This window comes from Furipterus horrens, unplaced genomic scaffold, assembly GCF_987537825.1.
Source record: "Furipterus horrens unplaced genomic scaffold, mFurHor1.1.pri manual_scaffold_7, whole genome shotgun sequence".
In the NCBI taxonomy this organism is placed as follows: domain Eukaryota; kingdom Metazoa; phylum Chordata; class Mammalia; order Chiroptera; family Furipteridae; genus Furipterus; species Furipterus horrens.
In genome coordinates this window covers 47,863,984-47,877,027 of record NW_028327177.1, presented here as the reverse complement: position 1 = coordinate 47,877,027, position 13,044 = coordinate 47,863,984, and the positions used below count along the sequence as shown (strand labels likewise).

General features: G+C 37.0%; 1 long non-coding RNA gene across 1 annotated transcript in view; it reads right to left on the bottom strand.

Moving 5' to 3' along the window:
* Positions 1-554: 554 nt before the first annotated feature.
* LOC150004404 (uncharacterized) overlaps positions 555-13,044 on the bottom strand; it is a 94,525-nt gene continuing 82,035 nt past the window's right edge. Inside the window, exon 4 of the long non-coding RNA XR_016512292.1 lies at positions 555-722. This is a non-coding gene — a long non-coding RNA (uncharacterized LOC150004404). The remainder of the gene's footprint in view (positions 723-13,044) is intronic.

The window sequence follows — 13,044 nt, the reverse complement described above, 5'->3', positions numbered from 1 at the left end:
CCAGGGCCAGAGACCAGACAACTGCAGATAGCTCCTGCACCCTGAGCCTGCTGAAATGATTTAGACTAGTCAGTCTCAGCCTGTTTACCCTGCCTTACCTGTTCCTTCCTATGGAAACCACAGGTCCTTGCTCATGGTTGTTCCCTCTCCTTCTACCTTCTTACTGAGCCCAGTGCTTCCCCAGTGTGGCCCACAAAATGGTGTGGCATTCCTCCCACCTCTTGGGGATTGTGATGAACAAATTGTCTTTTCAGTGGCAGTCACTTTCTGATCCAATGGTCTTACATTACCTCAACTTTTCTATTAATACACTATATTTTAAACAATGGTGATAGTGAGTATAGACAACTCTTTTAGGGCATTTTGCTGTAAAGAGGAAAAGAAAAATGGGAAAACTAGAGGGGAATATGGGATCAAGATATTACAATATGTCTGCATGTTGATAGTAATGATCTTACAAAAGTAAAAAAAGTAATGATTGAGGAGGAGAGTGGAATCCAGTGCAGAAATGAAGTAGCTGATCTCAGACAGGTGTGTGGATAGTTCATTTATTTTAACAGGAAGGAAGACAGAGTGCAGATGCAGGTAGATACATAGAGTTGGTGGTCAAAGAGGTGACTATTCTCTTCTGTTTGCTTTTATCTTCTTGGTAAAATGAGAAGCAAGCCCATCAGCTGGGACTGGGGAGACAGGTGTAGATGTGCAGAGACAGGAGATGTGGCCTGGAGAATGGAAAAGAAAATTTATTAGGATGAGGTAGTCAGATTGCCAAGCAGCAGCAAGGGCCCATTTGAGGTTCAAGATCATAAGTTTTAGGTGACAAGAGTTTGTGTGTTTTTCACAAGGAAGTTATATGGAATAAACAGAGTTTTCATAGACTTGTTATTTTAGAACACTTTTAGATTTACAGAAAAATTATAAGATAGTACAGAGATTTCCCATATAACCCACACCCAGATTCCCCTATTAATAACAGCTTATATTAGCACGGCACATTTGTCACAATTAATGACCAATCGTCGTCGGCAGCCGTCCGTCTTGAGAGACGATGGTGTAGCTTCTTAAGAGTCTATCTGCACCACCGAGAATGGTTGTGCAGTCCGACTCGGGAGTGACACGGTATCTGTCTCCTCCCGTGTTGAATCGACATCTTGCGATGACGCTGAAGCTACAGAGCCTGGGCAGGGTAATATGGAGGGTCTGCTGTTGCCCATGCAGTAGACCCCCCCTCTCTTCGCAGCTGAAGGGTCCAAGGGAAAGACGGAGTCAATACAGCTTGGCTTCAGGTGCGCCGCAGGAGTTGCCGGTGTTGACAACGTCAAACCGCCTTAGGGACTCCGGCTCCGGATTTTCTGTCGGGGTTTACTCCCTTAGCCTTTCCCCTGAAGAGGTATGCCGCAAGGCAGCGGAGGTTTTTTGGAGTCAGAGTTTTCCTTCTCTGATGTACCCTGACTGGAAGATCGAACCAGCGACACTTAGCTCGCAGGCCGACGCTCAATCCACTGAGCTAAACCAGCCAGGGCAGTTAATGACCAATATTGGTACATTATTAACAATAGTCCTTACTTTACTCAGCTGTCCTTAGTTTTCATGTGATCTCTTTTACCTGTTCCATTATTCCATTCGGAATACATTACATTTAGTTGTCATGTCTCCTTAGGCTCCTCTTGCCTTTGGCATTTTTTCAGATTCTTCTTGTTTTTGATGACCTTGACAATTTTGAGGAGTATCTGTCAAGTATTTTATGGACTGTCCTCATTTGGGGTTTGTCTGATGTTTTTCTCACGATTAGACTGTGGTTATAGGTTTTTGGAAGGAAGACCACAGAAGTAAAGTTCCATTTTCATCACCATATCAAGGGTGCACAATATCAGCATGATTTAGTCCTCTTGACATTGACCTTGATTATCTGGCTGAGGTAGTGTTTGTCAATGTTTTCTGCAGTAAAGCCACTATTTTTACCCCTTTTTCTATACTGTATCCTTTTGGAAAGGAGTCAGTATGTGCAGCCCATACTTAAGGGGCAGGGAGTTATGTCGCTTTTTATATAAAATATTTGGGTTATTCTGCACAAAGATGTGTCTATTCTCCCTCATTTATTTATATATTCAATCATTTATATAAGTATGCAGTCATGGATATTTACTTTATAATCCAATACTACTTTATCTTGTTGCTCAAATTGTTCCAATTTGGCCATTGGAAACTTTCAATTGGCTACTGTGTTCCTTTGACACAGCACTGGCATTATGGGAGTTTTTAATTGCTATTTTTGAGCACTTCCTTATTTTCGACACTAAGATGTTTTAGGCTCATTTTATATATTTCTTGCTCCCATCCAGAATCAGCCATTTATCCAGTGCTATTCATTTTTTAAATTTATTTTTTATCTTTTTAACTTTAAAATATTACAAACATAAATATACAGTTTAGTGAATTATTATAAGGAACACACCCTTCCAGTGTTGTGCTGGAGCTGGTTCACACAGTCTCCTAAGAATTGTTTGTTCAGTCTCTTCCCAACCTCACATGCAATGACATCATGTTGGTAGCTTGAAATTGGCCATGGTGGTAGTATTTACATGATGGAAATCAGGAAATGCTATAAGTCAGGACTTTCTTTTCCCCCTAGAGAGCCAGTTGCTAAATAACAGCAAACCACTGCTTGTAACCATCATCCAAGTCAAGAATAAAACCACAAGTTAATAAATAAAACTTTGCCAGCCACCCCAGTAACCCCTCCATGTATCTGAACAGAGCCCTCTCTCACCAAAAGTAACCCCTATCCTGACTTTTATAGTAACCACTTCCCTGTGTTTTTTAAAATGATTTTATTATCCATGTGTCCACCCCTATATACTATGGTTATTATCATACATTATTTTTACCCTGGTATTTATTTTTAAGGCCTTTAATCTACAGACTTCCTCTCCATCTCTGTTTTTTGAAGAACAGTTTCTCTGTTGAAGCATGTGGGCCATTTTTTTCTGCAGGCTTTCTGCACTCTGGAGCTTACTGATTGCATACTCATGCAATCAAGTTGTATGGAAGTCTGACAACCAAGGAATTAAAGAAGTCACATTCATCCAGACAGGTGGGAAGGGGGGAGTCGCGAAGATGCAGGGAGAGGCACAGAGGTTTGGAGACATGGAAACACCTCATGGGCAGTCATAGCTCCCACGTGGTGGATAAAAATCAGGAGGGATACCTCGGAGCGAGGGATCCCAGCCCCACACCAGATGACGCAGCCAGGGTTCCAGTGCCAGGAAAAGAAGTCCCCATAACTTCTGACTGTAACAGCCAGTGGAGATTGGGGTAGAAGAAGAAACTTGGGAGAGTCCTCTTAAAGGTCCTGCTATGGACTCAGGATTTATGCAGACTCACTCCCTCTGAGCTTCAGCACTGGGGAAGCAGCTGGAAGGGCATTAGTGGCATATAGGGAGAAACTGAAGTGTCTGGCATGAGGGCAGGTGCGGGGCAACAGCTTCTTCCCGAACAAAACTCCAGAGGCCAGGCAGCAGCATTGTCCCCTTTCTGAACCCTCCCCCCCACAGAGCCACAGAGTGGCAACACCATATCGGAGACTCCATCAACCTGGTTCACACAGGTTGCCCCGACATGGCGTTACCTAAGGCTCTACCCCATCCTGCTTACCGGTGTGCCTTTTACAACAGGTTATGCTACTAAGACAGGGAGTCAGAGCAGCTCTACCTAATACATAGAATCAAACACAGAGAGGCATCCAAAATGAGGAGACAAAGAAATATGGCCCAAATGAAAGAAGAGAACAAAACTCCAGAAAAAGAACCAAACGAAATGGAGATAGGCAACAATCAGATGCAGAGTTCAAAACTGGTTAGCAGGATGTTCAGAGAACTCACTGAGTATGGCAACAGCATAAGAAAAGACTCAGGCAGAAATAAAGGTTACACTAAGTGAAATAAAAAAAAACTTACAGGAAAACAACAGTGGAGTGAGTGAAGCCGAGAATCAAATCAGCGATTTGGAACATAAGGAGGAAAAAGATATTCAATCAGAACAGTAAGAAGAAAAAAAGAATCCAAGAAAAACCAAGGATAAACTAAGAAGCCTCAGGGACAACTTCAAACATACCAACATTCTAATCACAGGAGTGCTGGAAGGAGAAGAAGAGCAAGAAATTGAAAACTTATTTGAAAAAAAAAATAATGAAAGAAAACTTCCTTAATTCGATGAAGGAAATAAACATAGAAGCCCAGGAAGCACAGAGTCCCAAACAAGCTATACCCAAAGAGGACCACACCAACACACATTGTAATTAAAATGCCAAAATTTAAAGATAGAGAATCTTAAAAGTAGCAAGAGAAAAGCAGATACTTACCTACAAAGGAGTTCCCATAAGATTATCAGCTGATTTCTCAAAAGAAACTTTGCAGGCAAGAAGGGACTGGCAAGAAGTATTCAAAGTGATGAAAAGAAAGAACCTACAACCAAGATTACTCTACCCAGCAAAGCTATCACTTAGAATGGGAGGGCAGATAAAGTACGTCTCAAACAAGGAATTCATCATCATCAAGCCATTAATACATGAAATGTTAAAGGAACTTATTTAAGAAAAAGAAGATCAAAGCTATGATCATTAAAATGGCAATAAGTTCACAAATATCAACAACTGAATCTAAAAAACAAACTAAGCAAACAAGTAGAACAGAAACAGAATCATAGATACGGAGATCATCTGGAGGGTTATCAGTTGGGAGAGGGAAGGGGGAGAATGGGGGAGAAGGTACAGGGATTAAGAAGTACAAATGGGCGCCCTGGCTGCTGTGGCTCAGTGGATTGAGCGTCGACCTGCGAGCCAAGTGTCGCTGGTTCGATTCCCAGTCAGGGCACGTGACTAGGTTGCACGTAAGGTCCCCAGTCAGGGCCACAAGTGAGAGGCAACCACACAGTGATGTTTCTCTCCCTCTCTTTCACCTTTCCCCTCTCTCTAAAAATAAAATAAATAAATAATTAATTAATTAATTAATTAAAAAAAAAGAAGTACAAATGGGTAGGTACAGAATAGACAGGGGGATGTAAAGTACAGCATAGGAAATGGAGTAGCCAAAGAACTTATATGCATGACCCAAGTACATGAATAATGGTAGGGGAGACTGCCAGAGGGAATGGAGGATATCAGGTGGAGGGGGCAAAGGGAGAAAAACTGGGACAAGTGTAATAGCATAATCAATAACATATATTTAAAAATAATCCATCTGTCAAAGAGGAAATCTCAAAGGAAGTTTAAAAAACAACACTGAACTGATATGAATGTAGCATATCAAAATTTATGGGACACAGCTAAAGCAGTGTTTAAAAAGGAAACTTATAACACAAAATACTCACATTAGCAAAGAAAAACACCTCTGATGAATAGTTTACATTCCCACCTCAAGGATTTAGAAAAAGAAGAGCAAAATAAAACCAAAAGAAGCTTAAGGGAGAAAATATAGAGCTTGGAAAACAATGAAATTATATTAGAAAAGCAGTAGGGAAAAAACATTGAAACAAAATCTAGTTCTTTGAAAAGGTCAACAAAGGGGAAGGGACTAGTCAAAGAACACGCATGAATGACCCATGGACATGGATAACTATAGGGACTGACTGGGAGTGGGGATGGGCTGGGTGGAGGAAGGCAAAGGGGGAAAATTGGGACAACTGTAATAGAATAACAAAAAATTAAAAGATAATAAAAAAGAAAAGATCAATAAAATTGACAAACCTCTAGCAAGACTGACATATAAAAGGGAAGACAAATTACCAATATCAAGATTGAAACAAGTAATATTACTACAGACCCTGCAAACATAAAAAGATAATAAGAGATACTACAAACAACTCTCTTTTACATGTTTGCCAAATTAGATGAAATAGACCAATTCCTCAAAAAGCAGAAACTATTCAAATTCACCCAATATGAAATGCATAATTTGTATTATTTTATAATTACTAAGAAAATTGAATTCTTATTTTCAAAACTCTCCTAAAAGAAATCTTGAGGCCTGGAGATTCTTCCAAAGTTTTAAAGAAACATTAGAAACAATTCTACATAATTTATTCCAGAAAATAGAAGAGGAGGGAATACTTTGCAATTCATTTAATGAAGTTAAGTATCACTTTGATACCAAAACCAAAGAGAGTACATGAAAGCAAACTACAGACCAATATCCCTTATGAACACTGATGCAAAAATCATTGACAAAATATTAATAAATAGAATTCAACAAAACATGAAAATTGTACAAGTGATGTTTATTCAAGAAATGCAAAGCTAGTCAGTATCTGAAAATTAATGTAATCCACCATATTAACAGGATGAATAAGAAGTTACATCAGCATATCGACTAATTCAGAACAAAATGTTTTAAAGATTCAACACTCATCCATGATAAAACTCTTTATGAACTAAAAATAGAGGGGTAACTTCCTCGACTTAATAAAGGGTATTTCTAAAAATCTATACTTAATGCTCTTCTTTTTGTTTGTGCATTTATTTTATTATTTTTAGAGAGAGGGGAAAGGAGAGAGGGAGAGAAACATCACTGTGTGTTTGCCTCTCACTCGCGCCCCCAACTGGGGACCTGACGTGCAACCTAGTCATGTGCCCTGACTGGGAATTGAACCAGCGACATTTGGCTCGCAGGCCAATGCCCAATCCACAGAGCCACAGCAGCCAGGGTTTAATGCTATTCTTAATGCTGAAAGGCTGAAGGTATTTCCCCTAAGATTGGGAATCAGGCAAGGATGTCTGCTCTCACCACTTTTATTCAACATAGTTCTGCAAGTTCTAGCCAGTGTAATAAGGTAAGAAAAGAAAAGGAAAAGTCATAGACAACAGAAAGGAGGAGATAAAACTATTCCTATTTGCTGATGACATTCTTATTCTCTATGAGAAAATATCTCCAAATCTACAGTAAAATAAAATATACCCAGAACTAATAAGTGAATTCAGCAAGGCCACAGGATACAAGATGAACATACAAAAATCACTTGTATTTTTATATACCATCAATGAACACATGCACATCCAAACTAAAAATAGAATCCCATTTACAATCACTCAAAAGAAGAAAGAGAGAGAGGGAGAAGGAAGGAAGTAAGGAAGGAAAGAAAGGAGGGAGGGGAGAGAAAAAATGAAGGAAAGAGAGAGAGAAAGAAAGAGGGAGGGAGGGGGGAGAAAGAGAGAGAGAGAGAGAGAGAGAGAGAGAGAGAGAGAACGAAAGAAAGGAAAAGACATGTAAATCTAACAAAACAGCAACAGAACTTGTATTTTGAAAACTACAAAACATTGATTAAAGCAATGAAAGAGGATCTAAATAAATGGAAAGACATACTATGTTCATTGATTAGAAGATAATATTGTAAAGATGTCAATTCTCCCCAAATTGATATTCAGGTTTAACACAATTTCTATCAAATTCTCAGAAAGATCTTTTTGTAGGTATAAAAAATGTTTTAAAATTTATATGGAAATGCAAAGGAACCAGAAGAGCTAAAGCAATTTTTAAAAAGAAGAATGAAATGGGAGGAACCTGTCTACTCCATTTTAAGACTGATTATATAGCTATAGTAATCAAGACTGAAGTATTGGTGGAGGATAGAGAATGCAGAAATAGATCCACAAAGATATACCAAACTAATTTTTGACAAATATTTAAAATCTGCTCAAAAGAGGAAAGATAACATTTTCAATAAATGATTGTTGGAGCAACTGAACACCTACAGGCAAAATCCCACACCAAACAAACAGAACAACACCCTTTTCCTAAGTCTCACAGTTTATATAAAAATTAACCCAAAATGCATCAAGGACTTGAATTTAAAACATAAAGCTGGAAGATTTTTAGGGAAAGACATATGACAAATCCTTAAGATCTAAAGTTATGCCAAAAATTCTTTGACTGAATACCAAAAGCATGATCCATAAAGGGAAACACTGTTAAATTGGACTTCATAAAAATTCAAAACTTTTTCTTCGCAAACGACCCTGCCAGGAGGATGAAAATACAAGCCACAGGGTGGGAGAAAACCTCTGCAAACCACACATTCTACAAAGGACTAGTATCTGGCATATATCAAGAACTCCCAAAACTCAGCAGTTAAAAAATCCAACCAATTTAAAAATAGCCAAAAGAGAAGAGGTATTTCTCCTTAGAGGATATGCAGATTACAAATAATCACAAACAAAAATGTGCCATTAGGGAAATTAACTATCATTAGGAGTATTCACTGTCTCTCACACCCCATTTTGCTTTCCTCCACAGCATTTATCATCATGATATGCATCATATATTTATTTGTGTACTTATTATCTGTCTCCATCCAGTAAAATGTAATCTCCATATGGTTGGTGTCTATGTTCTGTTCATTGCTTTTTCACTCTGGCCATGATTTTGCCTGGCAGGTGGTAAGCACTCAGTAAATGAATGCATGCTCTTGTAAGTTTAGATGGAATTCAGCTGATTTTTATCCGTGGAGTGCTGGTCTTTTGGCAAATAATAGAATTTTAATCACTTTTCCATTTTTTTTTCTATGGTATTTGATTTAGTCCCATTTCCTACTGCTTGAGTCTTGGTAATTAATATTTTGTTAGGAAGCCATCCATTTTCTCTACATTTTCAAAATAATTTCAATAGATTTAGACATAGTAGTCTCATAATTCTTTTACTCTTTTATCTATCTCTTTTTTTAATTAGCAAGGGTCACCAAGGGTTTATCTACCTAATTGAGTTTTTTATTGTGGCACAGCATTAATTTTTCTAAGTTTTACTCACTGAATTCACCTTTAACATATTTTATCGATTTTTACGTTCTTCTAATTTATTTTATTTTCTTCTTTTCTAATCTCTTATGTTGTACTAGTTAGGATGAAGGCTAAACTGCTGTAGCAAGGGGCTCCTAAAATCTCCTTGTGATTTCTCTTTCATGGGACAGCCCTGGGTGGGTAGGTAGTCTGCTCCACACAGTCATTCAGGAACACAAGCAAGAGGGGAAACTGCCATTCTCTGGGGGTGCGGGGGGGGGGTAAGCACACTGTATCATGAGGGGCAGTCCTGTCTGTTCCTTGTTTTTGTAAAGAAAGTTTTTTTTTTTATAAATGCAAATATATTTAATTAGTTTGGAAATATCTTTAGACGCAATTCATAGTAAATAATATTGTTTCAGATTGCTAATTTTAAAGGAATCACTATCAGTATCTTTTCGTAATTTTTGCCCTCTCAATCTTTTCATGGGTGGATATGCCAAGTATTTCATTGTCATGTAATTTCAAGTGTATGATAATATTTACTTTTCTTTAATATTTCTAATATATGTTATGTTTCATCCAGTAACATGTTTTCAACAGCATATATATATATATATATATATATATATATATATGCGCTAAAACAACTATTTGTCACTTAAAATATGTTGTTAATCTCTAAAACATGGCCAACACATATAGAAGTTACTAAATATCTCAAGAGAATTTTGGCTGCTTTTCCTTTTGGAAGCATCACATAAAATTTCATCATTCAATTAACACAAAAAAATCTATTCTGCTAGAACCATGGACCAAAGTTCTCAGATCTACCCCCTCAAATGTGTTGTATTTGAGTTTGATTCATAAAATGTTTTTCTTTCTGCCATCTAAGTCTCCTCATTTTATCAGTCATAGTTTTTAAAATTAATGGTATTAATATTAAAGACAAAAGTTAAATGCCTTACCATATTCTTTATACTGGACAATTTATATTATTTTAAAAAATAGAGACAATATGGGAGAAAGATACATATTTATAAATTCAGTGCCCTTTAAGTTTATCATACTAGTTTCCATGGGTTCATTTGTAATCCACTTGGCAGTGCAAAAGTACTGAAGTAGAGATGGGCCAATTGGAATGAAGAAAATGTACTTTAAACACGTTTTTGGTATTCACATAAAAGGGAATGTCTTAGTTAGGCTACCACAGCAATTATTCACCTAATCGTGTTTAAGTTTACAAGATTCACAATAAACGACATGAAGAAAAACCAATGGCTCCGTTTGGAAAAAAGCACAATCTGATTTGAGAGAATCCGTTTGGAATGATGAGAGCAGGGTGTAAGGGGGTAAGGGAGGGAAGGAGTGTGCTCATTTGACCTGGCCAGGGACTCTTTAGGACTGGCAGCTCTTGATCAATACACTGATTTTGAGCCGTTTGGCAAGGGTGCTTCTTAAGTGAAGTGCTCCAGGAAGCTGCTCTGCATCCCATCTTCATGACAAGCTTCCTGCTGCCAGCGTTTTCATGCCAGTTTTGTCCTCTGCACTTGAATGACATTTTCCCCCTAAGTTTTCTCTCTTAATCCTTCTGTGACCACACACCCACCACACACAGATGTCTCTCGCACTGAGCATCTTTTCAACTGAAGTAGGTTCCTGCCTAGATGAGTATTTCTGCTTTATATCTTTGTTTACTGGACTTCCATGCAGTTTGGTTTTTTGGAACTTCTGGTTGTTTCTGGTTTTGAGGTGTTGTATTCCTTCTTAGTTGGGGAGGGAGACACAGTGTGTCTGTCTATGCCTCCATCTTGGCCGGAAGTTGTAAAGAAAGTTTTATTGCAACGTAGCCACCCTAATTTATTTACACCTGCCTATGGCTGCTTTTGAGCTATAGTGGCAGAATTGAGTAGCTATGACAGAAACCAGATGGCCCACAAAATCTAAATTATTCTCTCTCTGGCCTTTTTCAGAAAAAGTTGACAATTCTCTAAGGTTGTATTCTGTGTGTATAATCAAAACTGGGTCACCACTGTACCCTTGATCCAACTGAGGGGGTAGGGAAAGAAAATGGGGAGAATGCATGCCCCACCACCACCACCACGTGCCCAGATAGATGTGGCACATAACACCTCCACTCATTTATTCTTGCTGAGAACTTAGTCACATGGCCACATCTAACTCCAAGGGAACCTGGGGACTGTATTGTAGATGGGCACCACCTAGACATTCCGTGTGCCCACTACTACTCTTACTGAGGTAAAAGGAAAGAGTAGATTTTGAAGGACAGTTACCAGTTCTTCCCAGATATAAACACAAAGTTTTTACTTTTTAATTTTCTGTCTTTCTCCTTTAATAATGAAGAATTTTCAAGTGATAATTATTTTCCAGTACAACTTAAACTTTAAATCAGAAGTTTTGATATGACATTCTCCTTTACACAGCCTTTTTTAGGTATTTTGTAATTTCAGCTTTGATTTCTTTGTAAGTCCAATGAATATTTAAGATTATGTTTCTTAGTTTTCAAGTGGTTACATAATTAGTAAAATCATATTTTATTATTTATTTATAATTTTATTAAGAGAATGTGAATCTAAAATTTAATTTTAAAAAATGTGTTTATATTTTCTTTATGGCCAGATGCATAAAGATTTTGAACATACCTGTGTGTATGTATTCCTTTTATAAATGATGAAGTTTTATTTGATATATATGTTAAGTAAAATTATATTATTTGATTTGATTTTGTGTCCTTTTTATTTTTGCCTTTTATTTCTAATTCTGAAAATGTTTTTTAAATGTTTTAATCTTAAATCTGTGTCCTGATATTAATAATGCCAATTGTCATGCCTTGTTTTTTGTGAGGATGAAGAAAGATAATGGCTGGGGAAGTGATTGTAAACCATAAATAACTGTACATCTGAGTGGTATTAATCTATCTGCTACTGGACTAATCTAAATTGGTGCTGTTTGAATTGTATATTACTGGGAGAATCAGCTCTACCTTATCTATCTTTTTATCTTTTTATCTAACCATCCTGACCAATCATTCTCACCAATCTAATCCTTAATCAGTGAATGGGCTATTTTTACTATTCCTTGCCAATACAAGGAAGAATATTTATACCATTACTATTTTGGAACCTATAAATTATTGAACAAAAAATGTTCACTTTATATTTATTGTTCTACTATTGTTAACTAAAACTAAATAGAGTTTTAAGAAAATCAGCTACCATGAAATATCAAGTAAGAAATACTCAAGTAAGGGCTTAAAGGCAGGAAGCCAGTATTTTAAAATTGTTCTTAAGTCACAACAAAGTTATAATCACAAGAAGTCACATAACAAAACATCTCTGAGCACAAGTTCCACTGGTGTCCATACAGTTGTTTTTATCTTGTCTGCCTCCACTACTTTCTGTCATCAATCTATGCCCTCCTTAGTTTCTTTATATACTTCTGGATTTTCAAAAAGGAAGATCCATTTATTTTGAATCTCACTTTATCCCTTGGGTTTAAGTGTATTTCTTGTTAACATTATATATCAGTTTGAAGATTCTACTGGGACAATATGATTTTTATAGGAGAATGTAACCCATTTATTTCATTTGCATTTAAAACTGATGTTTTAACTTCATGCTTATGTTTAGTATACGCTTACTTGGTATTTGCTTGTACCTAATTTCCTCATTTCTTTGCAGATTTTATGAAACCGATGATTATTTTTTCCACTTATTAGTATGGAACTTCTGTTTCAGTTTTCATTCAACTAGTTTTACTTAGCCTTTCTTTTCCCAACAGTCCTAATCAAACTCATATATCACCACTATTATGTGAAAAGCTTTAGCAGTTTCTCTTTTTTTATTTATTGATTTGAGAGAGAGAGAGAAAAACATTGATTTGTTGTTCTACTTATTGATGTGTTTATTGGCTGCTTATTTTACATGCCCTGACCAGGGACGGAACCTGCACCCTTGGCGTATGGCGACAGTGCTCTAACCAACCAAGCTGCTGAGCCAGGGTGAAAATATCTTCTTTTTAAAAAAGTCTTATTTTAGGGATTCATACAATTCCCATTTAATGTAATAACTGGATAAAATTTAAGTTCTCCACTTATTTTAACATTTACTATTTATCTTTCTTCTTTTTTCTTTTTTCCTTTCCTTACTCCTACTAACCTGGTCAGCTTTCTCATTGTTTCCCTCTTTCCCTCATTAGTTTCGGAGTTCTATTGTCCTTTTCAGTGCTCCTGTTACCATCCTAATCTTGAGATCATAATT